Source organism: Hippopotamus amphibius, chromosome 7, assembly GCF_030028045.1.
Source record: "Hippopotamus amphibius kiboko isolate mHipAmp2 chromosome 7, mHipAmp2.hap2, whole genome shotgun sequence".
NCBI classification, from domain to species: Eukaryota; Metazoa; Chordata; class Mammalia; order Artiodactyla; family Hippopotamidae; genus Hippopotamus; species Hippopotamus amphibius.
In genome coordinates this window covers 44,340,031-44,365,181 of record NC_080192.1, presented here as the reverse complement: position 1 = coordinate 44,365,181, position 25,151 = coordinate 44,340,031, and the positions used below count along the sequence as shown (strand labels likewise).

The following is a 25,151-nucleotide window of genomic DNA, read 5'->3' as shown; positions in this document are numbered from 1 at the left end:
TGACTTACAATATTATATTAGTTTCAGGGGTACACCGCAGGGATTTGATATTTTTATATTACACCAAAGTTATTATAATATCATTGCTACATCCCCTGTGCTGTACATTATATCTCTGTGGCTTATTTATTTTATAATTGATAGCTTGTACCTCTTAATCCCCTTCTTTTGTCCATCTCCCCCACTCCTATCCTCTCTGGCAAGCACTAGTGTATTCTCTGTATCTGTGAGTCTGTTTTTGTTTTGTTATATTTGTTTGCTTTGTTTTTTAAAGTCCACATGTAAGTGAAAATATACAGTATTTATCATTCTCTGTTTGTCTTATTTCATTTAGTATAATACCCTCCAGCTCCATCTATGTTGTCACAAATAGCAAAATTTCATTCTTTTTTATGACTGAGAAATATTCTATTGTATACATAGACCTCATCTTTATCCATTAATCTATCTATCTTTCAATATGAAATATCCGAAGGCTGCTTATTGTCCTAGGGAAAAGTTTGGTTGCCTTAGTTTAGATTATTGCAAACAGTTTTGAAATTAACTTAATGTATTCTGTTTGTAGTGGAGGGATGGGGAAGAGCCCTATCAAAGAAGAAATGGCAAGTAAAGGATGATCTCTTTATAGCAATAACAAAGCTCATGAAAAACGTTTCTTCTCTTCCTTTATCTGCCCAGAGCCCTAAAATCACATCGTTTTTGTTGGGATTTTATCAGGTTAATTAACATTTTGAGTTTTTGTGATGACTATTACACGTTGTCAACATTGACTCAACCTGCATTTTAACAGAGGTGAAAGATCTAGTCTTGTAACTGAGTTAAACTTAGATAGAAGCTTGTGAAGTGGTAGTTTTGAAGGTGTCCTATTAATCTCTCTTATATATTTTATTTTACCAAAAAAAAAACATGTAAGAGCTCCTTCTGGCCATCAAAGAAGTGTTATGAGTTTTGACTCACAGTACCAGTTTTTATGTTACGCACACATATTCTTTCTCTTTCTGTTAGGATTCACAGAATATTCCAGAGATATTTTGCAGAGATTATCTCCCATTTCTCATTTCAGTGTTCTATTGCAGTGGTATAGAGCTATGTGCCTGAAAGTACTTGGAGTTTTTTTCTGAGTAAAGGAGAAGCCAATTACAAAATATATTAAATATTGGTGTTGTTAATAGCTCTATTTGTTAGTCATAGTGACATGAAAAATTTAAAAAAAATTACCTGAGGATGAAATACTCTTAAGAAAGAAACTTAGAGCTCCAGGGAACTAATAATTTCTTAAGTAGATCTGAACAAACTGTGCAGTACTGTGACATTCTTATTAAGAACAGTTTGCCTTGTACTATAGTTTATGCTATCAAACTTACTGGTAATTTCCATGGTAGAGTAAATGTTACCAAAAAACAAAACAAACAAACAAAAAAACCTCTCCAGAATTCTTCAGGGTATTAAGCAAACTTGTATAATATAATTTTAAATAATGGGGAAAGACAAGTTTATAAGCCTCACAGTCATGTAATATAGGTCTCTATTCTTTCCAGAAATTAGAATACTTATTTTGATTTGCGTATTGTTAGTGTTCTCTATTCGTGTTTGTTTTTATCATTCTGCTTTTTGATTTAAGATAGATAGTGAACAATTTTGCCTGTAGTTTTCCCTTGTTATCATCACAGGTGGAGGGAATTACTGTAAAATATCTCTCACTGTTTATCTCCATCCAGAGTGCTGCTCCTTCTCAGTTAATCCTTTATCTTTTCCAAATTCTCTTTTCTACTTAATACGACAAAGCTGCCTTATTCTTTGATACATAAGTTTCAGACACAGTACTCTGAAGAAGATACTCAGTAGTATCTACAAATGAAAATAAATGTGTTGCATGAGCTTGAGAGTTCGCTTGAACTCATACCCCAGCTCTACCTCATTTTAGCTGGTAAAGCTTCTTCATGCAACCAAAAGCAACATCAATAGCACTCAAGTACATTACCAGTTTGTTGAATTCCATGAGAGAAAACACATAATCACCCAGCAATACTCTTAACATTGTTCCTTCCAGTTTCTTGCCTTCACATAGAGGTGCTCTCCTCAAGCTATTTCCTCAATGACCCTTCCTTGCTCACCTGCATAAAAAAGATCCTCTTTGAGCCCTTAAATTTAAGGCATTAGTCTGGCCCCCACTTTCCTTTCCTCCTAGGTTCTTAAGGCAAGTACCTCTACTGGCAGACACTGAGTAATGTCCTTCAAGGTTCAGAAGATCAGAAAACTGAAACACTCAAGCTGAAAACATCAAACTCCTCTAAATAACTACCTTATGACTATGTATTATAATGACTAAATGAGGTAATAGCTTTGAAAATACCTGGTAAATACTTAAAATCTTTATAATGGGTGTCTTAATTCCTGCTGCTATAACAGAATGCTATAGACTGGATGGCTTATGTACAACAGACACTATTTCTTACAGTTCTAGATGCTGAAAGGTTCAAGATCAAGGTGCCAACAGATTTAGTGTCTAGTAAGTGTCTACTTCCTGGTTTGCAGGCAGCTGCTTTCACATTTATGTTCGTATTTATGTGCGTGCACACACACACACACACACACACAGCGAGGGAGGGTAGGAGAGAGAGAGAAACTCCTCCTCTTCTTATGAGGCTATTTATACCATCCTGAGAGCTCCACCCTCATGATTTAATCTAGCCCTAATCAGTTCCCAAAGACCCTTATCTCCATATACTATCACATTAGGGGTTAGAGCTTCAGTATATGAATTCTGGGGGAACACAAACATTCAGTCTATAACGAAGAGTAACTATTATTACGAAACTGAGTTTATTGCATGTGTGAACTCAATGGGGTGCAAACAGAACACAGTATTTTCCAAATGCTGTCTTCCAACAGGTTAGGTCATGCACCTTGCTTGTCCCTGTGAGGCAGATAGCAAAGTTTTTCCAAGTATGTCAAGATGTTAGAAGAAACAGAGAAAATTGCAACCAAATATAAAACCATAACTTCAATCTGTTGTCCAATTCAAAGCCTGAATTCAAGCTCTGCAGGTTAACAACAGGTAAAAAGGGCTTTAATATTCTTCTTGATACACCTCTTTTCCACCAGTTTTGCTCCTTCTGGTATCTAGGAGGCTGTACATTTAATATTGAATTTGATTGATTATGGGCATAAAATAGCCTTGTAGAACACAGACTGAATTAGAAGATTTTAGAATGCATATCATGCAAGAAGGATAAACTTTATTTTGTGCAATTTTGAATCTCTCCTCTCTCTCTCTCTCTCAGGCTAGATAGGACTATGTGTGTATGTGTATGGAATTGCCATGTGAAGTGTATAACCATAGGTTATGACCAAAAAGGTTTTCAAATCACTTGAACATTGGTGCTGCCAGTTGATATCTTCTGTTCTTGGAACATCAAGCTTGTTTTCTCCTGGGGTGGCTTTGGTCTCTTCAGAGACCTCTCATGGAAAACTCCTCATTTTTTCTTTGTATAACATGCTTTCCTGTCAATCTCTTATCACATCCTGGCTCCTGCCTTCCAGGGGTGCACCTCTGGTTTCTTCACCATAACAGGCAATCCTCTCAAGTGGGGTTCTTTCCAGTTGTACTAAGCCCATGAGACATATTCATCCTTGCCCAGTCAGCATGGAAATGCAGGCTGCTTCTACTGCAGTCCTTTTCATCCAGCCTCCCTCCCTCAGACTTCTCTGGATGGAAGCTGGGCTCCAGTCTCTTTGGTGCCCAAATGTCAGGCTCTTGGAAGAATTCTGTTATACTCTATCCCAGCACTGGGAGAGCTTATGAAGTTCAAAAACTCAGTAATTATCCAGTTGTGAAATGAGATTGCAGTCTCTCCTGCTGGTTGTCAAACACTATTTTTACAATGGTTCTTATGGGTACCTACTGACAAGTACCTACTAAGCTGAGAAGCAATAGAAGAGAGGGAAATCCCACAGCTTTTATTAAAACATAATTTTCTTCAAAGGATCTTCTGAGTCTATTTAAGTTCAACAAATGGTTTAGGAACTCTTGTATAGACTGAAGCTAAAATTGGCTGGAATAACAGGATTGAATTTGGCCACCTATTTGCAAGTCTGGTGGAGATGTATGTAGTGCCTCTGGGAAGATGATGAGTGAATCATCAGCTATCAGTGGTTCTCAGTTTTGGGGCCTCAGTGAAACTATGAGACAGTAAGAAAAGCACTCTTCACTATTTTATTGAATTTAATATTGTACTTCTGAATTACTGTCTTTTCCTTGAATCTTCTTTCTAGGACTCCTCTACTGTGCTGATGGCCAAGATCCTCTCAGTGAGCACTTTGGGATTCTGAGTGTATATGATGCCTATATCTATATCCATATCTGTATCTATATCTATATTTATATCTCCCTTCAAATAATAGAAAAATATATCCAGTGTGACTCTTGATTGGTCCAACTGTGGGCACTTAATTTCTGTTGAATCATTGAGTCCATTTTCCAGGATTTTTCTTTAAGACATGAATTTAGAAAATGTGTCTCTGAATCAGTTTCTCTCCAGTGAGTGAGTATGTAGGATTTTTATAAAAACGGGACTTGTTAGTGGTTATTGTTGGGCAATGGCTCCACCACGGTGCCCTGATGACCTTCATATGTTTGTACAACCTCGTAATCAAACAAATGCTTGACCTACAGCTAATCTCAGCTTGGCAGATTCCTTGCAATCCTCCCAGGATAGGAGAGCATGGGAGGTCATCTCCCTCTGCCTCTCTCTTCTTCTTGGGAGGCTGTCATGAGGCAATTTCTCATCCTCTCCCCATTCCTGATGAGGTATGGAACTTTCTGCCTTACCCCGGGACTAGGGCAGCAGGGTGTGGATACACTTAATTGTAGTTTAGAGTTGCCTCCTTAACAACAGGGGATCCCGCAACTCACATTGCTTTCATCTGACCCCTTTTGTTCCAACGTCCTGTGTTTTGCTGTGTGGTACAAAAATCCTGGGGAGCTGGCATGTTTGGCTTATTCTTCTTTTCACTGTTCATGTAAGCAAAAAGCTGAATCAAATAGTGGCTCCCTGTGTCTTTACCTGTCAAATCAGTCAGACACTCGCCTTGGCCTTGATTCGCCTTGTGTGTGCTTGAGAGTTATGCCTCTTCCCCAAGGCAGGGAAATATCAGTCTGCAACAAAAGAGGATGAAACAGAGACAAGAGAAGGAGAGAGTATGATTTCTGGTAGCTGCACCCCAGACCATGCTATGTCTTATTTGTTCAAGCTCTTTCTGGATTCTACAATTAATCAGTGTTGGATTTCTGTTTCTCAAAGCCAAATAAGTCTTGAGTGATAGACATGAGATTCTCTCTTCAACTCTGATGTCCTGGTGCCAGCGGTTCTCAGAATGGTTTGATTTAACAATATTAGATTGTGAGTTTACAATAAGTTCCATTAGGCTGCTCTGTGACTCAATTCCCCCAGTTCCTACCACAGAACATGTGCTGTTTTAGTCAATGAGGGACCATTATTTGCCTTCACTTCTATTTCTGGGGAACTATTGTGGACAGTGATGGATCTCCTGTTTTAGGTCTGATCTCAGACACTACTTCCAGCAGGATGTGGAGTCCTGGGTTCCAACTCAGAACAAATGAATCAGTTCACAGGGAAGGGTGCAACGACAAAAACAAATTGAAAATATGAGGCTTAATTCTCCCTGTTGCAAATAAGGGAAGAGATTGCCTTCAACTCCCTTTCCTTAGAATATTTACTTTAGAAAACTTCTAAGTTCTTGCTCCCTTTCTTAGAAATACATGTACATTTTTTAATAGCTAAATAAGACTTTTGCCAGTTTTACAGCCCAAGAATGTCTTTCTCCAGGACCTGGAACCATCTCTGTGAAATGTAAACATCCAGGGAGATAGTGTTCCTCTCTGTGCGAGGGTAAAACACAACTTTCATGGGCTACTTGTTCCAAAGCGCAAAATTACCTCCAGTTATAAAGATAGGAGAATTTTTTTTTTGTATAAAGCCAATTAACTAAAATAGATAGTCTCCCCAATTACCAGATAGCTTTAAGATGAACGATGTGTGACAAGTGGTGCTACAAAGTCCTCTTACTTGAAGACTAGTTACTTATCTTAAGAACATGTATGTAATGAGTTGTATCTGCTCAGTTATATAAATGCATGATATTTCTCTCTGTCTTTGCCATCTCTTAGATCAGCAGTCCCCAACCTTTTTGGCACCAGGGACCAGTTTTGTGGAAGACAGTTCTTCCACGGACTGACAGGGGATGGTTCAGGTGGTAACGCGAGTGATGGGGAGTGATGAGGAGTGATGGGGAGTGGCAGATAAAGCTCCGCTCACTTGCCCACTGCTCACCTGCTGCTGTGCAGCCCTTTCCCTAACAGGCCATGGCCCCCGGGGGTGGAGACCGCTGGCTTAGAGGATTATCTGAGATGCTCTTGAGCATTATATTCTGGTTTAAAGCTTATTCAATAACAAACGTGTTGGTGGTATAGTGGTGAGAATAGCTGCCTTCCAATAACAAACTTATTTTCTTTCTCTACCATGTTTGTGGAGAGCCTTTCTAAGTTAGAAGAGGATTTTGTTTTAAACTATATTTTTCTAACAATGGTGTCTAAGCAGTTGCTTTGTAAAACTTCATGTGTATGTTTTTACGCACCTCCGATTAAAGACAATGCTCATGTGTCTTGTACAGGAATTGATGAATTTCCATAACTTCTAGGACCCAGCAGCAACAATTGGCCTGAATACAACTTGTCAGGCATCAGGACAGTCCTCATTTCAAAGAGCTGAGGGTCCTGTACCTGATATGGTTTGAGGGACAATATTAAAAAAGGATAAGAAAATTGTCCTTTAGCAAATGCTAACTGTGTAACCTCCCCCAAATCTCAGAAGGTAGCATAGTAAGAGAAGTAAGAGCATAGTCTCTGGCTAGTCAGTGTGAGCAAGGTTCTCTTTTCACCTTGAACATGCTACTTAACCACACTCAACCTCAGCTTCTTCACTTAGAAAATTGGCTCTGAGAGTACCTACCCCATAGGCATACTCTGACCATGAAATGTCAAAATAAATATAAAGTGCTCAGTTCAGAGCCAGGTGCATATTTTGTTTTTAACATATAATTGTTATAATTACTTTTGTACTCAAGGGTTTCTAGCTTCTTTCTAATTACACAATTAAAACTTCAATCTTGTTTGTCTTAAAGGCCACTTAATCACTAAGCATCATTCATTAATAAGATGCAAATGCCCTGTGGGTAAGATTACCTTTTTAAAGTAATTTTAACACCTTGTAAGTAATAGTTTCTAATGGACCAGCTATCTAAAAGTAAAATGTCTTCAGCAAAAAGACCAAGGGTTAGGACGGATGCCTTGGTTGGTGTGACAATTGTGAATGCCAGAGGAGATCTAAAGGGAGATGTGAATTGGAGAGATGGGGCTAATCTCTATAATTTTACCAAGCTAAACAGTATAATAACCTCCAAAGAATGGGCTATGTGACAGCATTAATGAAGATAATATACCAGTCTACATATTTTTAATGCACCTGTTCATTGATTTCTCACAACAATCTTGCAGTGTATATAATTTTGCCTCTATTAATAGATGAGAAAACTCAGACAGTGTATTAGGACAACTAATGAAGGCTACTGTATCTAAACTACCCCCAAAACTTAGTAGCCTACACATTAATCATAAGAGTTTATTTCTCAGTTTCTGTCACTCTGCAATTTTGTACTCTGTAAACATAACTCCTGAGTACACTATGGGAGTGTGAGAGAAGCAGGATTAGGTAGGAGACTGGGTCAAAGTGTATCTTAGACCAGCGAGAAAGAAAGATCAGACACCAGCTGCATTCCCCCTGAGGGGAATAGAGAAAGACCGGATTTCTTTAACTAGTGCTCTAGTATGAATCAGTCTGAGCCCATGCTCTTCCAGTAATAGTAGATTCACTTTGATTCTGAAAATAAAAGGTATCTATTAGGACATCTGAGGCAAATCATTAATGACCATCATTTGTGAGCCTTGGGGACATGGCCTTAAAACAGCTGGTAGCGAGATTCCCACCTCATCTTGTTCTGAGTCATTGGTGCTAATTTTGCAGTGAGATCAATTTCTGGAGAGCTTAGCATGAGTCAGAAACAGACAGTGGATAACTAATAACAGATAACAGATAACTGAGATTAGAGTATATTCATTTCCCTTATTTCTGTAGTTTAGTCCATTTTACCTGAAATTAAAAGTGTTATCAAAGAAGAGTTTGTCATTTTGAAATGAAGGCCATGGTGTTTTGATTGGGTGAATGGATGAATGTAATGGAGTGTACTGATCGCAGTGGTCTTTCAATAATAATATCAGATAAAGTGATGTTAAATGTTTAATATTAACTTTTTTCTTGTTTAAAAATAATACAGGTTCATTGTAAAAATTTAACAAATACAAATAAAGAAAAGTGATATAAATTTTACCCATAATTCCATCCCAAATATAACCAATTTTTTTATTGAGATATAACTGACATATAGAACTAAGTTTAGGATATATATAATGTGTTGATTTGATATATTTATATATTACAATATGAGTACCACTTTAGCTTTAGTGAACACCTCTATTATGTCACATAATTATCATTTCTCTTTTGTAGTGAGAACAAAAAACATCTTCCCAATTCCCCCATCCCTGAGTGCCTGGTAACCATCATTCTACTTTCTGTTTCTATGAGTTTAGCTTCTGAGGGCCACATGTAAGTGATATCATATGGTATTTGTCTTTCTCCAACTTATCCCACTTAGCATAATACCCTCAAAGTCCATTCATGTTGTTGCAAATGGCAGTTCCCTTCTTTTTCATGACTGAATAATATTCCATTGTGTGTGTGTGTGTGTGTGTGTGTGTGTGTATAAAATGTCTTCTTTATCCATTTTATCTATTCATCCATTGATGGAAACTTACATTGTTTCCTTATGTTGGCTATGTGAATAAACATGGGAGTGTGAATATCTTTTTGATATCCTCTTTTCATATTTTTTGGCTATATACCCAGAAGTGGAATTAATGAATTATATATAGTTCTATTTTACATTTTTGAAGAACCTCCCTACTATTTTGCATAGTGACTGAAACAATTTTCATTCCTACCAACAGTGCACAAGTGTTCCTTTTTCTCCACATCCTCACCAACATATTTTATCTCTAGTCTTCTTGATAACAGCTATTCTAACAAGTTTGAGGTGATATCTCATTGTAGTTTTGACTTGCATTTCCCTGGTGATAAGTGATGTTGAGACCTTTTCATGTACCTCTTAGCCATTTGGATGCCTTCTTTGGAAAAATGTCTATTCATTTCCTCTGCTCATTTTTAAATTAGATTTTTTTTGGTCATTGAGTTGTATAAGTTTTTGTACAGTTTGGATATTAACCCTTTATGTGACATACAGTTTGCAAATATTTTCTCCCATTCAGTAGGTTGTCTTTTCATTTTGTTAATTTTTTTCTTTAGATGCTTTTTGGTTTGATGTAGTCCCACTTAAAGCAATGTTTGTCTATCCTGTTAATTATTTTGTTTTATTTCTGTATGTCTCTATCTCTACAGAATGCATCATACTACACATATTTTGTCTTATGAAACATGATTTTAAACTTAAAATTTTATTTTGAACATTTTTCTTTGGTTAATCTTCTAAGATCTCTTTAACAACTGAATAACGGATTATGATATTATCATTATTTCCTCTGCCTAAAATTCCTTTTCCTGTTTGTATTTTTGTAGCTGTCTCAAAATGTTATTAATTTCTCAATGAATGTCAGCATGCTGGGACTTTGACTATCCAATCTGGAGTAGCCATCCAGTCATTCTTGGCACATCATCCTTTGAATTTTCTGTATGCTACTTTATCATAGTCTGATGTCTTCCCTCCTTCCTTCATTCTTTCCTTCTTTCTTCCCTTCTTTCTTCTCTTGTTCCTTCATTCTCTCCTTCTTTGCACACTCTCTATTTTCCTTTTCCCTCAACTTAAATACAAGGCCCTTTCTTCTTACCAAAACAGCTTCCTGTAATTTGCTTTAACATTGATGTCACTCTGGTTTTCTGCTTCTTCTTTGGTGTTTGGTTTCTGGAGATTTCCTTATGTTTTCACAAATGCAACTGTGTATTTTAAAAAACTGTATTACCACAATTTTTAGATATTTTATATCAGTAAGGATTTGGGAGGAGGAAGGGGAATTTGTGATCTATCATATTATCAGAAGTTGAACACTATCCCTGCTTATCAGAATATCTATGCTATAGAATACCCCTGGCAAATTCCTGCTATAAGCCAGAGTAAAATACTTAGGCTCTACTAAGTTTTACAGACTTATGTTCTATTATAGACAGCATGTTTTATAAGACTTTATTCCATTTTTACATTACTGCCTGAGATAGAGTTAATTTTCAATGATTTTCTACAGATTGTATTTAAAATGTTAAATACAAGTTAAGAAAATGTACACACATTTCAGAATTTGCTGGTAGGTTGTCTAATGCTTTGTGATAGATTCAATTTCTCTGTGAGTCATTAAATGAAACTTATTTAATATAGGCAAGATACGGGCTTCTTTTTAAAACCTGAATATTTAATGTTTCTTTATAATGTTACTGAAGAATAATGTCTTTTTTGGGGGGGAAAACAATTGTGGAATTAGGCAAGAATAATGTCTTTTTTGGGGGGGAAAACAATTGTGGAATTAGGCAACAATTGTGGAATTAGTGTATTAAGAAATTTTGATTTTAGTGATGAATAATTTAATATCTGGCTAGTTTATTTTGGAGAAGAAACTTGACTTTTCTGGGTTTTAGTTCTCTCATTTGAAAAATGATGAACAAGATATTCAACAACATGGTTTACAAATCAAAGTGACTAAGTTTTCTGTGATCAGATGTATTCCAGACACCCTGTGGCTTCATCATGACCCAAATCTGATGGCTTTGCTGTACGTGTACTATTATATAACATTTCTGTACCTTTGAAAAGCCATGTAAGTTTTAACTATTAGCCATTATTATTAGTTTCTGTTAGTTTTTACAGATTTCCTCATCTCACACTTCTCTTGATTAAACAATGCGTTTGAAAATATTTCTGGAGAAACCTTGTTTTCATGAGAACAGAAAAAAATAAGACTAAAATATGTTTCTAAACTTATTTTGGCTACCCTTCTAAAAGACAACCTTGAAGAAGAGAGGTATTTATCCTGCTCCCCTTGTGCTTAGCCAAGTAATTATTTGCAAAATGATTAGAGAGTGTATTAATATATTAGAAAAAAGTCACCAAAAAAGCTCTTTATCTAAAATTCAGGACTCCATATTTTTACATATATTCATAGCTTAAAATAAACATATTTTTAGCTGCTCTTTAAGGACAATAAAATTCAGAGGAAAACTTTGGTAGGTTAGAGGCTACCTAAACAGAAAGTTAATATTGCTGTTTTTTATTTGTTTAGCTGATTTGACCAATATGAAAACACATGAATACCCCTTGTCAAGTATTTAGCCAGTGTGTTCCTGGTTTGCCCCCATAAAAATGAGGTACGAGTACTAGGGACTGAGGAGGGGAGCACAGTCTCCCCAGCTATGTTCTCCATCAGTTCCCTCAAAAGGCAATCCAAGAAATCATTTCATATAAGCAAATCAGCATACTTGTCATGTAAGTACAACTTCAAACTATCTCCAGGCCTTTCTATCTTCCCCACCTTCCTTTTGCCAAAAAATTTCTATCCCTAAATAACTATTATAAGGAAATCTTGGAACCTGGAATTGACTATAAGATTTTAAATCAATCTCAAAATCCAGCAAATAATCTTCTCAGTTTATAGGATTAACATCTACATATCAACCTGGCAGTGATCACTGTTAAAATATCAATTTTTACAGTGAAGAGGAGCAATGGGACAAACAGAAATTAAAAAGAAAAATTGAAATATATGTTGGTCAAAAGCTACAATGAATAATTTTGTTGACATAGTAATATGGATGTGCTGTGTGTTTATATATTTACTAATGTCAACTAGAAAAACCTAATGTTTATCTACTAATGTGGCAAGTATTCCAGAATCTTTATTTAGCATCTGATAGTAGGATATATTACTTCTATGATATTTTTATTTTCCTAACTCATTGTTTTACAGTCTTGATTATGTTACGGTGCAGGCTATAATTACAATTGGAACAGATATAAATAATGTCAATAACCTTTGGAATATCAGTCATTTAAATCTCTATGAAGAACCATGGTATTAAATTTTATACATTAAAAGATACAGAAATGTTGCGGTAAGCTATGATAGCATCTCTGTGGAAATCAGTATAGTGAGAAATTAGCCTTTTTGGCGAGAAGACTTTGAAGAAACTCTTGCTCTGAGTGACCTTTCTCTGAACTTACAACATCCTTCTCACGATTTACTGACATCTGAACATTGACACTTTGGTCTCTGAAAAAGGTATAAAGAATTTTTTTCGGTTAAGATGTTTTCTGTCTCTTTTCAATCAATCGGTTAACAGATATTTGTTCCTTCACTAATGGTATGCAAAGCATTCAGTTGGGAGCTCAGGGAATAGAAAGTAGTAAAATGCTGGAGGGTATTTTAATGCAGGTGGAGGACCACAGAGCCCCCAAATTAGAAGATAAATAATACTAAAAGGAAAGTATTCTGGATGGCTTATGATTAATTACCCTATCAATTGGTGGAGGTTCAAATTGCACTGAGTTCAGAGAAGGGTGAGTTTCTCTCTTTGGAGGTATTAGGCAGGCCTCTAAGATGTGATGGAATTTGGAGGGACCTTGAAGATGGGTTAGAAAGCTTTACCTTCTTAGATGTAAGCCACCAGCTCTGTAGCAGATGGAATTGACAGAGACTTGTTAAGATTACATGAATTTATCCTCTAGGGAAATGAGAATCTATCCTTGTCACTTCCTAGGAATCTTATAATCTGTGATAATAATAATAAATAGTGAGAAAATAAACACTATTGCTGGAGGATTTACTCTGTGCCAGACACTGTGGTGAGCAGTGTATGTATAATCTCAGGGGACCCGCACATTAGATTAGCATGAGGAGAAGGATGACTAAAGTAATAAGGCTTAAAACATGTACTTTGATATTAAATAGACCTAAGTTTTACTTATATCTCTTCCATTTAATGCCTATGTGACTTTGGGAAAGTTATTTACTTCTCTTAATTTTGTTTCCTCACCTCTAAAATAAGAATAATATTAACACCTACCTCATGGCATTAATTTTAAGTGAGATAATGCATATGAAAGCACTTAGCCCAGTGTTAAGTGCCATTACTGTCCTTACTTAATATTAGATATTGATATTTTTAATAACCATCCTTAGAAGGGATGAGGAAACTGAGAGAGAAATAAATTGTCCAGAATATACGACTAGCAAGGGAAGAAATAGAATTTGAAATTAAGTGTATCTGATTCTAGAGCTTATTCTCTCAAACACTATGCTTTTCTGTGTGCACTTTTATTCATTTAATGAACATTTTTGTACTATTACATACAATGTTCAGGGCTTTGAAAATGCAATGATAAGAAAATAAAATTCTCTCCATTCTAGTGGAGGCTACTGATTAAAGGTCAAATAGTTAATAGATATTTAATTAAAAACTGAGATAAGTACTCAGAAGGAAGGAAATATAATGGCATAGGAGATAAAATAAACTAACTTCACTTAGACTGCTAGATTTAAAAGTATTTCCCTGGGAAAGGATGATCAAAAGTAAAGATGACAACAAGAGTCAGGTCATCTAGGACTTTAAGCAATATGAGGAAACTTGGTCTTGTTCCTAAGGGCAAGCCAAAGTCATTGAAGAGTTTTAAGAAAAAAGTGACCTGAGGTAAAGGAAAAGCAGTTTGTAGGCTAAATAATAATAATAATAATTTGTATATTCTTGTTATAAATATTGTCCAGGAAAGAAATGAGAAAGCCTGGATAAGTGCTGATTACAGAGGAGATAGTGATAAGAGTGGAGGTTTGAAATATATTTGGATGACTGACTTAAAGGATTTAATGATCAATTAAATATGGGAAGATAGGAGAAGAGAAATAATAAGAATGACTGCTAGGTTTCTGGCTTATATCTCTAGAGTATGATGGTGCTGTACTCTAATAGTGGGAGAGAACCAAGTTTTCAAAGGAGGGTAGTGTGCTCAATCACACATAGGAGGATCTTGAAATGCTTTTGATATCCAAGTAAAGATGCTGAGAAGTTGGTTGAATATATGACCCAGAGGAGAGGTCTAGTGGAACTACAAAATGAAAAGATTGGAGTCTTCAGCACATGAATGGTAATTAGAGCCATGCATCTGAATTTTTAGAGAGAGAGAGTTAGAGAGAAGGAAAGATATCTGAGTCTTGAGAAATTGTAACATTAAATAGGCAGGACTAGAAGAATGGACATAAATGAGATTAAAAAGAGACTAGGAATATAGTTGGGAAACCAAGAGAGGGTGATGTCATAGAAACCAAGAAAAGAGAAGGAACATATCAGAGACAATAGCAAGAATGGAGTTGTCTATATTGTCAAATGCTATGGAAACATCAAATAAAATGAGGACCTAAAAATACCCATTGAATTCCATGATATGAAGGTCAGTGATGAGATCAGTGAATTTTCGCTGTAAAAAAGACAAAGAAAGCCAGTTTGGAATAGACTGGGGAGTGGTGAGCCAAAGAAAAGGAGATGAAGCTATGAACAGTTCTTTCTAGAAGTTAGAATAAACGTAAAGAAGAGTATGGTGATAAGCTGGAGGCAAATAGGTGGTTGAGGGATGATTTTGTGTAACTATATGTTAGAGAAGGACTGGTTTCACAGATAGGGATTAGAAGCAATCACTAATAACATAAACATCCTCAGAATATAAAAGTGAATAGATCTCAAAGCACGGATAAAAGAGCTCTGCTTAAAGAGAGATGCCCTCGCTTCTAATGTAACAGGAGGGAAGTAAACGTCATATGCTCGCATGAGTAGGTTTGTAAATTTCCTGTTTTGTAGGAGCAAACTGCTGGAGCTCCTGTTAGATAATTTTTCTCTATTTACTATTGTTTCCCTAAAAATCAGCTTGTCTGCCTTTTAAGATTTACAATAAAGTTATTATTATTATTTTTTTTCGTTACCTTATGTGGCTATAAACAACTAGAGCTATTGTCTGTGGTATTTAAACTATGTTAATGATTGAACAATTTACTTACGCAAAGTTAGCCTGAAGCCTTAGGGTAAAAGGTTGTATGCAAAAATCAATAACAAAGGCTAGATCTAGGTCTGGTTTAATGGAAAGGATCAATACTTTGTAAAAGAGCTTTTGAAAGTAGAATTTTTACACTGGAAAAGAGAAGTTTATTTTAGCAACAGAATAATCTTCCCTTCCACTAGACTCTGCAAACCTAATATATGTACTCCCCATGATCTGTCATAAACACAATTACATATAGTCTTCCATATTCTCCCTTTTTCTGTAGTTATAGGAAGAAATATAGAGACTTCTATTGTGATAATTCATTTATTTTCAGAAATATGTACTTTTTGATAAATTTAAAAAATTTCCTCAACTATACCTTATGGAAATCTCTCCAAATCAACTGGAATAGTTCTAATTTATTCTTTTCAATATTTCAGAGTAAGCTTTGTACCATAAATTATTCAGTTATTCCTCTATTGATGGTGATTTAAATTTTACTGATTTTCTTTCTCTTTTTTGCTTCTATGAACCAACGCTGCTAGGATATCCTTGTTATGAAACATTTTATACGAGTGTCATTTTATATGTATATAATGATTCTCAGGAAAGGAGTCTCCAAAGTGTGTATGTAATTTTTATTTTAATGGGTTTTGTCAGGTTGCAAACCAACATGGTTGTAACAATATTTTTACCAGCAATATGTGAGAATCCTTTTAACCTTGCAAATCAAGATGCAAATTTCCAAAGAAACTATTAAGAAAGGTTATCATCTCTAAGGTTGACTAGTTAAATATTTCAAAGAATGAAGATTTGTAGAGGACGTATGAAAAGTATTTCCTCGTATAAAGTTAAACTGAGATATTCATCCCCAAAGTAAAGGGTTGGGGGAATCCCCTCCTCACTTCAGGTCAACAGAGTGACAACAACAGAACTACTAGGAGTAGAGTTTCCAGATAAAATACAAGACACGCAAGCTAAAGCTGAATGACTATTGCAGATAAACAACAAATGAAATTTTAGTAAAAAGTATGTCCAAAAATTGCAGGGGACATACTTACACTAAAAATATCTGTTGATTATCTGAAATTCAAATTTAACTGGGTGCCTGTACTTTAATTTGCTAAATTTGACATCCCTAACTAGGAGAGCTTGATATCTCGAATTCGAGTTAAGGCAACACAATTGACCAGTGTCTCACACATGCCTGAGGAATCTAACAAGTGAGAGGTTGGCCAGTGGTCTGCTTAGGCTGGGATTAGCCTGTACTCATCATTTGATCAAAGAATGACTGTTTCCCCCCATTTCCCAGATGTAGGAGATGAGCAAGGAAGACTAGTGTGTGTCCCATGCAGACTCGCTCCTAGGTGCGTGAACTGGACTCAGTAAAGAAGCCAGAGGTAGATTACCAATTTCTAAAAACTGAAAAGGGAGTGAGCTAACCCCAATGTATAGTATATTTGTGTGGGTCAAGAAAGCTCCAGGTAAGAGGATAATGATCAAGATTTCCAAAGAATCCTCAAAAGTAGCAAGAAGTGAGAAAGCATTAAATCTATCTGACCAAAAGAGTGGGAGACCTCCTCACAAGAGGGAGTAAGATATTTCCTGTCCCTCTCAACTCTATTTTGATGTGGATAGCTTCAGAAACTTTGGTTGCCAAAATCAAAGAGGGGGAAGTGGAAGAACGAAGTGTAGGAGAGAAGAAAAATTATCCCTCACTCCTTTTGCCTGCATTCTGCTTTCAGTGATCCCCAAGCAGTATATGAGGGAGAAGATTCAATTCAGTTCAGGTTTAGAATGTTGATTCCTATTTGGGATTGGATATTTTTATTAATACAAAAGACATTTAGATATTTAAAGTGACTATGGGATTTTTTTTACTACCTAAGGATAAAAAGGAAAGCATGGAATCATCACACATGAAAAAATCTTTTTTTCCCAAACAGATAAAATTTCAATGAAAAGTGGGAGAGATATGTGTATTAAACGTAAAGGTTATAGATATTATTAGTCTTTTAAGGTTTATTAGTTCAAAGGGGTTTAAATATGAGTTCTTAGGGTAGTTTTAAAACAAATTAATTTTGGGGAGAAGAATGACAAATAAGGTAATAAAATCCCAGGGGCTGAAGTAAGAACCACAACCTTAAATGTGTCCAATTCTGAATTCTAAGAGTTCTGTATAATCTTGTATTGTGATTTGCTTTTTAAATTTCTTTTCAAATTGTAAGCCTTTCAAAGGCAGCAGCTATCATATCTTTTCTTTGAATTCCCACCACCAGGTATAGTGCCACCTGCACAGTAGGTTAGATATATTTCAATTAATTGGTGTCTTCTACTGGCCCTTGAAAGATGAGATACAGTAGAGGGTCCAGGTGCTTGGAACATATAAGCACACTGTTCAGAAGAGAGGCTGAGCCCCTGGGACAGTTGAAGATCTTATGTAAAGGGCAGGCTATGATGTAAGCTTTGAAGGAAGAATGGGCCTTGGAAGGTTTTGCATCAAAACTACTTTTCAGGCAGAGTATGGACTCAGAAGATGGAGGTGTGACTACATGTTTTGAATTCAGGAAATAACAATGGATGGAGTTTAAGCATTAAAATGTTTAAGACGTTTGAAATTTATAAGGTAACTTTTGAAAGTATTTGATGAAGGGAATGATTTGCATGATAAAGATATATAAAACAGTTCCCCATTAGTTTTGAACTGGTAGAATAAAAAAGACAAGGAGTTAGAGGCAGCTGGAGTAATGGCCACTTAGAGAGTTTCAAGCACCCTGGAAGAAGTGGGATTTGGATACAGCGGTGTCATGAAAGAGAAGGAATCATATGGGTGGCTCTACAACAAAGGAAGAAGAAACTAATAGAATGGCAGAAGAGGGGGGGGGGACGGAAGGCTGGCAAGATGGTTTGGAACCAGGGAAAATAATGAGCTCATTCACAGAAATAGGATGACCCGGAAAGAGGAGATTTAAAGGTCCGCATGATACAATTAGTTGAGTAAAAACATAAATAAAGTGTGTAGACTTAGACTATCCTTGCTTACTTCATACAAAAACATTTTGCATATAAATTTGATATTATACCTATGAAAATTTTAAACTCTTCCAAATTCATTTTTTTAAAAAGTAAAGATTATTTATTTTTCTAAAGTTAAATATAGCTGTCTTTTCCTTCTGTTCTTTTGTAATAATTCTGTTGTTTTTAGTTCTCGCTCATCAGGCAAAGCAAGATCCTCCATTATATAGGTATTCTCTAAGAGGTGAGATTTTTGGTGAAAAAAAAAATTTGTTTATATTAAGTCCTACATTAGTTAAATATTGATCCAAAGATCAATCAGCAGTGATTTAAACACAGCAGAAGATTTATGTCTCTGCTGCATAAAATTCTAAAATTGTACAGTGGGATTTGGAAGAGCTGGGTTTCCATTATCAGCACAGATTCCGTCCCTGGATCCAATGTGACTGCTCCAGTTGTTGCTACTTCCTAGGCCTGGAAAGGGGAAAAGAATAAGTGAAAGGCAAGTAGCTTCCTTTTAAGTATATGACTTGAAAGTTGCTCACATCCCATTGGCCAACACTTGGTCATGTGGTCTGGGAAAGTTTATAATTAGGTGGGCATCCCAATCACAATTTGGAGAAGGAGGGATTTGGTTCTAAAATGAATAAGGGAAAGCTTTGCACAGTGGCAGTATTGTAGCCAATAAGGTATACCCGAGGCACAATTATTGCTAATTATAATAAATAAAGATAGTTCTAAGTGAGAAAACCCAAGTCTGCTTACATTTCAATGCAGTACACCCTGCCCTACTGATGTATACTTATTACTTACGCTTTCCTTTTTCATTCTTTATCATTAGTTATTTATTAGTTATAGCTTTTCTTTAAAGTTTTAATTTATTATTATGTATAATAATGTTGAGATAAATTTTATGAGACAAAATAAAAATTGTAAGAGTTTATTTGGGCAAAAATAAATTCCAATCAGGTAGTATTGAAACTAGCAGATAGAAAGGAGCTGTACAGAATGAAAAGCTTTTATAGGCAGAAGAGAGCAAAAATAAGGAAGTTATACTAGGCAAGGAAGTGGATTGATTATGACAAAGTTTCTTTCTTTCAGGAGATGGCAGTGGTCTGACAGGCAGATTACTTAACTTGTGCTCATCAGACAATTCCTGATTGACAGGTTTAAGATTCCATTTCTGGGAGAGCAGAAACTAATTAAGTTAAGTCTTGGTGGTGGTGTGAGGCTTAGCATAACCAACCCCATTTGGGGCCTATTGTCTTGTTTTTAACAGCAGAAAGATTCCAAGACACTCAAGGATAATATTCTCTATGATAATTATTTGAATAGAAAGTAGTATGAAGCAATACCACTTGTCAAAATAAGAGGGCCTGTAGATATATTCAAAACGATTATTTTCTATTTAGTATCCTAGATATATGTTAATTGTGAGAGATAATTTCTGCTGATCTGAAGTACCCTTTACCCCAAGGGTTATTTACATGAATTACTGGTATGCATGAGAAAGTTGAAGTGGGTGTGCGGTGCACAGTTCTTTGGGAGCTGATATTCTTAGGAAGATAAAAGAGAGCTATGAACACAGTAGCGATGAGAGGAAGTTATCTGTCATCCTTTCACCATTGCCTACATTTGGTCAATAGACTGATCTCGAGCCATTTAAAAAAGTGTTGCTCAGATGAACAGTTGTAGAAGTTGTATACGTATGTGAATATGTTTGATTCTGGGCATAGGCGGTGGTGCTTAAAGGCCTAGATAGTCAGTTGCAATGTGATTTCCAGAGAAGTCCATTCTTCACCTATTTCCTCAGCTGTGGCACAGATAATAGGACATATTTGTTATCCTGAGGGCTAACAGAGGCAGAAAAGAGAGGCCAATGTGTCTGGAGATAGACAGCGAGGATTAAAGTTGAGGGAAGATGGGTACACATCACATTTCTACACAGGAGTCCCAGAAATGACTGGGTGGTGGTGGTGATAGGAAATTTGGGGGAAGTCTTCCTAAATGGATACAAGTAGGCTTGGAGCAGGGAACGGCCATGGGTTATTTCCAATGAGACTTCATGTGTGCTCAAAGACAAAGAAGTTTAAGACAGGGCTTCTCAAACTTTAAACAGGGATGAATTGCTGAGAGACCTTGGTAAAAGGCAAATTCTGATTCAGTATCTTGGATGTGGCTAAGATTGTACATTTCTTTAAAATTCTTAGGTGATGCTGCTGTCCATAGGTAAGGCAACTTCCAGTACCAAGGACTTTGTAACATTGAATTAATCAAGCATTCATCCTACCAATTTCCCAATTCACATCCTGGAGTCAGAAATGCCTGGATTTCAAAACTGGCTATTCCACTAATGTGTCATTGCATGGTTATTTGACTTCCCTGAGGCTTAGTTTCATTACTAAGATGGACTTTTATGAGCATCGTGGTGTTTGCTGCTTCTCTCCAGCAAATATTCTATTTTTCTTCTAGGTACATGGTTGGATTGCATGTCTCTGTTCTTGTGAAGTTAGGTGTGGCCATATGTCTACTTTGGCCAATAAAATATAGGCAGACATTATATGTTACCTGTGTGACTTCCGACCTTCTGTTTCTCTCTGCCTTGATTACTGGCAATGTTCTGGTAGGTATTTCATCATGAAGATCACACAGAGAAGAGACCTCAGCAAACTCTTAGTAGACATGTAACATGAGAATAAACTTTTATTGTTTTAAGCCACTGAGATTGTGGCAGAGTTTTTTATATTGGGTAAAGCTGGCTTACATTGATTGGTACAAGCATTAAGTGGAAAAAGTCAGGTATTTGGTTATTGCACAGATATTCAGATATGTTTCCTTTTCTTTTCTCTTCCCCACTCCTATGATTTAGCTTTTTTTCCCCTTCTGTATCTATATTATAAAAGCAACAGGTAATTTTTTAAATGGTGAAAACTATATCCTTTTTAAAAACACTTTTAGGGGCTTCTTAGGTGGCGCAGTGGTTAAGAATCCGCCTGCCAATACAGGGGACACGGGTTCGATCCCTGCTCCAGGAAGATCCCACGTGCCGTGGAGCAACTAAGCCCGTCTGCCACAACTGTTGAGCCTGTGCTCTAGAGCCCGTGAGCCACAACTATTGAGCCCATGTGCTGCAACTACTGAAGCCCACATGTCTAGAGCCTGTGCTCTGCAAGAAGAGAAGCCACGGCAATGAGGAGCCCGTGCACCACAATGAAGAGTAACTCCCACTCACCGCAACTGAAGAAAGCCTGCGCACAGCAAAAAAGACTCAACACAGCCAATAAAATAAATAAATAAATAAATTTATTAAAAAAATAAAATAAAAATAAAAACACTTTTAGTTCTTACAAAGTTTTGATTCAAAAATTCAGAACTTGCAGATGAATGAAGCTTGGGAGCTGTCCAGAAGCTTCTTTCTCCTCATTATCATGACTAATTTCAAGTCAACTGGAATTGTTCCACTGAATTCTAATCTGTTGGGTGATGTTTAACTCTATAACTGATTGGGAAACACAACAACTGATAAAGCAGGCCCACAAAATGAACACTAGTCACACTGTTGTTTTCTATTTGTATTATTAAGCTTTATTTCTGAATTTTTTTTTGCTTGCTGAATGAAGGGCATTTTTGTTATTCCTCTGGGTATCCATTTGACTTTGGCCCTTACATGGAAAAGCCTCTTCTGTCTGTTTTTGAGCTTTTAGTTCTTTTTAAATTTCATCTACCTTAAGAAGTAAAGTGTTAACTAACATTTCTTTGACCTTTTTACTGGGTTATAATTTAAGTGTCTGGTATTTCTTTTTTCCCTCACCTTTCTTCCAGCTCTGTAATCCATGTGACAGAACAAGAATCACCAGCTAATCAAAACAGAGATAATTTACAAGGAATGTTTAAACCAGTCTTTCTTTGAACTTTCCTTGTAATTATTCTCCATCATTTCTCCAGATCTTTTTTTCCCATTTATATCCTATTTTTATCTTCTAAAGGCAAGATTTTTTCTTTATCTCTCATTAGACTTATGTTGTTTCAAAAATGTATCATTCTGATCTTAAATATTAATTTATAAGAATTTCCCTTTTCATGAGTCTCTTTATTATATATATGAGATTTTTTTTAAGCTCTTTATTGGAATATAATTGCTTTACACTGTTGTGCCAGTTTTTTTCTGTACACCAAAGTGAATCAGCTGTATTTATATATATATCTCCATATACACTCCCTCCTGTGACTCCTTCCCACACTCCCTATCTCACCCCTCTAAGTCATCACCCATAATCAAGTTGATCTACCTGTGTTATGCAGCAGCTTCCCACTAGCTATCTATTTTACATTTGGTAGTGTATATATGTCAGTGCTACTCTCACTTCGTCCCAGCTTCCCCTTTGCACGCCCCCTCCAGCCCTGTTTCCTCAAGTTCTCTGCACCTGCATCTTTATTCTTGCCCTGCCACTAGGTTCATGAGTACCATTTTTTTAGATTCCATATGTATGAGTTAGCATACAGTATTTGTTTTTGTCTTTCTGGCTTACTTCACTCTGTATGACAGACTCTAGGTAAATCCACCTCACTACAAATAACTCAGTTTCATTCCTTTATGAGATCTTTGACATTTGGGTACAGTACCTGAGTGTGGGGATGTCTGGGTGTGTATATATCATTCTGTATATACATATAATATACATCTGGTATATAGAAAGCTCTCTGTAAGTGTCAGCTTTGCCATTAATGCTTAGTTTTTCCAAATGCTTAAATCCACAAGCCCTTTGCATTAGTCAGGGTTCTCCAGAGAAACAGAACTCGTAGTATAGAGATTTCTTATGAGGGTCTGGCTCATGTGACTCTGGAGGTTAAGAATTCCCACTATCTGCTCTCTGCAAGCTGGAGACTCAGGAAAGGTGGTGTAATTTCCCCTTGTGGAAACAGCATGAATAAATTAGTTGTCAAAGTGGGTCTAAAAAAATCCCATACTGAGACCTGGCGATTTTAAGGTGAGATGTTCCAACTCAACTAGGCAGACAGGAAGCAAAGAAAAGGGTGAATTCTTCCTTCTTCTGGTTTTATTTTTGTATTTGGGCCCTCAATGGATTGGATGATGTCCACCCCACATTGGGAAGGGCAATTTATTTTACTGAGATCACAGATTCAATTGCTGATCTCATCTGGAAACACCCTCACAGAACATCCAGAAATAATATTTAATCTGGGTGCCCCATGGCCAGTCAAATTGACACATAAAATTAACCATTACATCCTTGAAGGCAAGGATCTTTCCTTTTTAAAAAATATATATCTTTATCCCTTAACACAGTGTCCTGTTAGGCACTTAAAAGATGTTAGTGAATGAATAAATAATAACTGAGTAAAGAATTATATACTCTAACATTCATATTCTCTAACATTTATATAGCTTATTCCTTATATAACTAAAATTATACTTGTTATATTGTAATTTAATTGTTATTTTTCAATATTGAAGACAAAGTAATCATTTTTTTTTCAACTGCAATGGATGTTGGTGATTATGTGTTTCAATTTTCTACGCATTGCCAGTGAGGGTATAATTGGAACAATCTTGGTTGGGAAAAAATGGCATTATCTTCTACAACTGACCATTCACATACTTCCCTGGCAATTCCATTCGTATTTATAGATCTAAGAATTTCTTGCACCTATGAACAGAAGACATACATAAAAGCATTCCTAATAACGGTATTCATAACAACAAATCCCAGACACCATTTAAATATCTGTCAATAGGATAATGAATAAGTAAATGGTGATATATATGCAATAATACTGAAGAGTATGGTACACTTTAGCAGTGATGGTCTCTAATTTTGTTTAGTCCTCCTTAAAGTCATGTCCTTGTTTAGTACCTTTGCATGCTGACTCTGAGCTATATGCTTTAACCAATAAGATGAGAGCAAATGTGATGCAAGCAGAAACTTAAAAAGAGCCTCCCATGGAAACACTGTAACTGCCACTATGTGTTTCAGCCCAGGCTAACCAGCTGGAGACATGTGTTCCAGTTAACTCTATCACCCTGAGTTGACAGCCATCACCTACTAACAGCCAGCACTATCACCAGACAAGTAAAGAATGCCACTAGAACAACCACACTCCAAATAAAACTATAAGCTGGTAGCTGTGTGTGTGTGTGTGTGTGTGTGTGTGTGTGTGCGTGTGCGCGCGCACACAGTGAAACCAGCAAAAGTACTGCCCGTTGGAGCTCAGCCTAAGTTGTTGACCCATCGAACAGTGAGCTAATACACGATTGCTCTTTGACGCCAATAAGTTTGGGGATGGTTGTTATATAGCAGAACCAATTGGTTAGAGCAGTAAAAAGAGATGAACTATAATTACACACAACAATATGATTGAATCATAGGACCATTGTTATTTTTTTAAAAAAACAAGTCCCAGAGATCTACATAAAGTTTGGAAACCTATTTGTAAAGAATACCAAGCAAATGTAAATCATTATTGCCTAACCATTAGATATATGTTAATAATAAGCATTAACTGCAATTTCAGAATATAAATACAACTTTCAACATTTTAGTATTTCCTACTAGAATTTTTCCATGCTATATGCATGGAAATGTACGTAATGAAAAACATAATTGAATGACATGCACACTTTTATACATTGCTTTTCTTACTTAACATGTCCTTAAGTTCATAAAAAGGGATGAGATGGAGCTATATGTAATGAGGTGGATAGACCTAGAGTCTGTCATACAGAGTGAAGTAAGTCAGAAAGAGAAAGACAAATACTGTATGCTAACTCACATATATGGACTCTAAAAATGGTACTGATGAACTCACTGACAAGAACAAGGACGCAGATGCAGAGAATGGACTGGAGACCTCGAGGTTTGGGGGGGGCGGGGAGTGAAGGGGAAGCTGAGACG

The 25,151-nt window shown here is 36.2% G+C and overlaps 1 pseudogene; it reads left to right on the top strand.

Annotated features, from left to right (window-relative positions):
• The first annotated feature begins 18,892 nt into the window (after positions 1–18,892).
• LOC130857956 (U4 spliceosomal RNA) lies at positions 18,893–19,024 on the top strand (annotated as a pseudogene).
• Positions 19,025–25,151: the final 6,127 nt, after the last annotated feature.